The 4,549-nt window shown below is 40.4% G+C and overlaps 2 pseudogenes; both read left to right on the plus strand.

Moving 5' to 3' along the window:
• The first annotated feature begins 702 nt into the window (after nt 1-702).
• LOC102837065 lies at nt 703-1,344 on the plus strand (annotated as a pseudogene).
• Nucleotides 1,345-1,352: 8 nt separating this feature from the next.
• LOC102841205 lies at nt 1,353-1,810 on the plus strand (annotated as a pseudogene).
• The last annotated feature ends 2,739 nt before the right edge of the window (nt 1,811-4,549 follow it).

Consider the following 4,549-nt stretch of genomic DNA (forward strand, 5'->3'; position numbering starts at 1 on the left):
AGATTTAAATCTTCATCCTTTTTCTATATCTTTCATAGATACCAGAAATCTCCCTTTGGAGACTGATAAAGCAAACTTAACCATCATTGTTGTTAGTTGCTAGTGAGTCAGTTCCAATTCATGGTCAACTTACATGTAGTAGAACAAAATGTTTCCTGTGTTCTGTGCCATCTTCATGACCACTGGTATGCTTGAGTCCATGGTTACTGCTATATTATCAATTCACCTCATAAGATGTCCCTAGTTTTGTTGACCCTCTCCTACTTTGTCACTGCCACCTCCAATCTATCCAACAGCTAAGTTTCTTCACTTATAATATTAAATATATATTTTTAAATATCTCAGGATGGAATCCAGGACTGACTGATGGACGGACAGCTGCCCGGGACCCAAAGGCAAAATTGATACACTTCTTAACACAGCATCTCACCAGAAGAGCATAGCATTTCCTAATGAAATGTGAGCATAACAGGAAGGTGTCATTGACTCTGAATTAAATTTGAACTTGTTTCCTGAACAGCTGCAGGATTTGGAAGCTGAATCAATATTATCAGATGAGTTAGAATCCAAGCCAGAACTCCTGGTACATTTGTTCAGAATACATCTATCTCTTTGGGACAGGGGCTAGTAGAATCAGAGGTCAAAGACATTACTTGCTTGTCCCTCCTTGCAGTGACTAAGACTTCAGAATGCAGCCAGCTAATGTTACCAGATGATACTCCAAATCATACTAACTCTTCCTAAGATGTCCCTTCCTCAGCTGTGTTGAGAAGCCTTCAGGTGAATGCAGGCCAGGATGGAGATGAGACAAGGGCTCAGACTATACAGAAGTCCCCGGAGTTTTTATCAACTGCAGATTCTCCTAGTTTGTTGCACGATCTGCAGCCAAGTGATAGTATTTATTTTATTCTTCTTAACCTAACACAAGCAGATGTGGACTCTTCAGCTGAGCGCTTAGTATTTTATAAAAGATGAGACAGAGGATTCAGGAAATTATTTCATCTCCAGCAAGAGCACAGACAGTAGCATTCCATGGTTCTTCTGGGTTCAGGAGCTGGCCCATGACAATTTGATTGCTGCTACTCATGCACAACTGGCAAAAAATTTAAAAACCAGCAGCAATGGAGAAAATGTCCATCTTGGCTCTGGTGATGGGCAACCCAAAGACTCTGGGCCCCTTCCTCAAGTGGAGAAGAAACTCAGCTGTACAGTTGAAGGCTGTGACCGGACATTTATTTGGCCAGATCACTTTAAGTACCACCTCAAAACTCATCAAAATGACCACTCCTTCATCTGCTTTGCAGAAGGTTGTGGGGAGAAACTTCTATGGGCTGCAGAGGCTGAAAGTACACATGAGAACTCACAATGGGAGAAGCTCTTTATGTGCCTTGAGTCCAACTGTGATAATAAGCAACCACCTACGCATCCACACAGGAGAGAACCCATTCCTTTGTGAAGCCCAAGGGTGTGGCCAATCCTTTGCTGAGTATTCTAGCTTCTGAAAAAATTTGGTGGTTCACTCAGGAGAGAAACCTCATCAGTGCCAAGTCTGTGGGAAGGCCTTCTCTTAAAGTGGGAGCAGGAATGTGCACATAAAAATCATCACTTACAGATAGGAGCAGCTGGGAGTCAAGAACAGGAGCAAACTGAGGTGCTTGCTGAAGGATCCCCACGCCCACTGTCTTCAGTGCCTGATGTGACATATCACTTGGTGAACATGCAGTCAGGAAGGCAGTCATACGAGGTTTATGTCCTAACGGCAGTAAATCCACAGGAGTTACTAAATCCAGGAGATTTAACTGACAGATGACATGAGTGTTGGTGCTAACTCCTGGAAGAACAGCTTTATCTGAACACAGAGCATACAGTAGGAATTGAATGCTTATAGCTCAGGATCTACCAGAACCAAAATGAATCTGTGAAGAACAAGACCACACTTTTGCCTCTGTTCATCTTTCCTGGCTTACAAGATGAATGTTGGAGTGTTTCTCCTCAAGAGCCATCTGATCTAGAGAAGGAACAAAGCAGTATCTGGGCTGGGATACTGTGCCTACTTATCATCCAGCCCACTGCTGAATTTTGGGTTGGACTTGTCTCAAAAGCGAATTTGGGGCAGGCATTTGGGGTGTACCCTTTTGTTGTTTGATGATGCATGCAGGGAATTGTGACCATTGCAATGAAACAAAACATGATAGCATGAATGTAAAGATAATGTTCAGCCATGTAAACTAACACATAATTCACAATAAAAACTTTTTTAAGAAAGTGAATTTGGTTATGTGTGGGCTTAAGTTTTCTGACTGTTAAAGGGGCGGTTTTCCTTTGAAGAGTTTCTGTCCCAGACTCAGCTGTCTTTTCACATGGATGAACTCAGTCCTGTCATTAACCATAAAACTTGACCGGGAAGGTGAGCATTCATGATGCCTTGTTGCTTTGCAAAAGGGAATAAATGTCAGTTCTGCAGTGATCTTCTCCCATTAGCAACCTGAGTATGAGACTCTGCCACTGGGCTGCAAACAAATAAATTACTTGAATCCTTGCTTGACCCAGGCTGAGGTTACTGTCTTGTCCTATACAGCTTGACCTAGTCACTTTTGCTTTCTTCACTTACAGAACATAGTAAGCAGCATGTTAAGAGGGTTTTTGTTTTGCTTTGCTTTAATTAAAAAATAAAAAAAAACCACATGATTAAGATATTCAATTGTTTTCCCTTTAAATAAACAAAACAGTCCAATCCAAATATATAGATATATATCATCATATGATTTGCCTGCTTATTAACTTATGTGGTGTTTCACTACATATCATAGTCTCTAGCCTCATTACCATATACCTCTCTTGGTGGTAGTTGTGTGCCTCTAGTCAATTCCAACTCATAGCAGTCCTGTATAGGGTTTCTGAGGCTGTAAATCTTTACAGGAGCAGAAAGCCTCATCTTTTTCGTATGAAGTGCCTGGTGAATTCAAACTGCTGACCTTGTGGTTAGCAGCTCAATTTGTAACCCACTACACTTCCAGAGTTCCTTATACATCTCTCTTGGGTTTCCCATTTATATCCTACCCTCAGGCCACATGGGAACACTTGTGATGGGCTAATCGTCCCTAACTTGTCCATTCTATTCATCCCCACAATATAAAAAATTCTGACTTAAAGTAGAGTACTAAAATGCATACATATACAAAAAATTTTTCCAATCCTGGTTCAAGTATCCTCTTCTATATGAAATCTTCAAGGTTCCTGCCAAATAGGTATTGGTATTGTAGTTAAGAGTCGTCAAGTCAATTCCAACTCATAGAAACTCTGTATAGGATTTACAAGGAGTAGCTGGTGAGCTTAGACAGACCACCTTACAGTTCAAACCAAACTTGCAGCCCAGCCCCTTAACCTGCAGTGCCACACTAAGACTCTGCCAAATAGGTATAGCTGTTCTTTATTTTTTCATATCTCTTTACATAAATAATTATATCTTAACTGGACTCCTAGTGTGTTTGCCTTCTTGGCTCATTCAACTGTATCTGTGTTCTTAAACACAGGTATAGCTGGGATTTGAATTGTTGGTTGGATATATAAAGACATAACTAAGAAGTATTAGAATACCCTTCACTCATCACAAATGTGAGTTCATTTTTATCTCTGGATATCATTAAGTACTCATTAAGTTCATGAAGGAACTGACTCATATGACAACTAATGCTTGTTGGAGGTGGTAAGGAAGGGGAAATTGGGAGGGGAAGATCCCAAATTGAGGAATCTTCCTAGGAAGACTTTTTTTTTTTTTTAAGATAGTGCAGAGGAAGATTCTGTTCTCTTAGTACATAGCACACGGTCACTGGACTGTGGGATCAGAGAAGAAAGGGTTATGGTGAGAGAGAATAGTGAAAGAAGTTGGGGGATGGCACCTGAAGCAAATTTTCCTAACGACTCAATTCTTCCTGGGCCCAGGACTGAGGCTTGCATATTGGTTCTAAATAGGATCATCTTCTGGAACAAACCCCAAAGAAATGACATACTTTCTTGGTACTGAGTAACCCACTATGTGTAATATTTATTGGAAGTTAGCCTTAACACTTGTAATGTTTTGTGCCTTCTCTCTTCAAAATTGTTGGTGACCTCCAGGAAGGTAAAACTTGAAGAAATTAGAACAAATAACTTAGTTATCTAAGAGTATTTCATAAGTGTCACTTAAGTAATTCATCATGAAGGGTAAATAGTTGTTTCGCGTGAGTTGAAAGTAAAGTCCAGTCATATAGAGACTGATGAGAGAATGAGTTGGGAGACTTGACAATTCTAATAACTTAATTAGTTTCACTCAAAACTCATTTATTACGCATATACTGCATGCCTGGAGTTCTAGTGTGGTGCCATAGGCTAAGCACTTGACCTCAAGGTCAGTTTGAACAGCAAGATCAGCAGTTAAATCTCACCAGCTTCTCAGAAACCCCATACAGGGTCACTGTGAATCAGGAACTGACTCAACAGCACTAACAACAACAATATGCCTAGCTCTATGTTAAACACTGGACAGAGCAAAGTACCTCTAGAAACTTAC

The sequence above is a fragment of the Chrysochloris asiatica genome, unplaced genomic scaffold, assembly GCF_000296735.1.
Source record: "Chrysochloris asiatica unplaced genomic scaffold, ChrAsi1.0 scaffold00411, whole genome shotgun sequence".
Lineage (NCBI taxonomy): Eukaryota > Metazoa > Chordata > Mammalia > Afrosoricida > Chrysochloridae > Chrysochloris > Chrysochloris asiatica.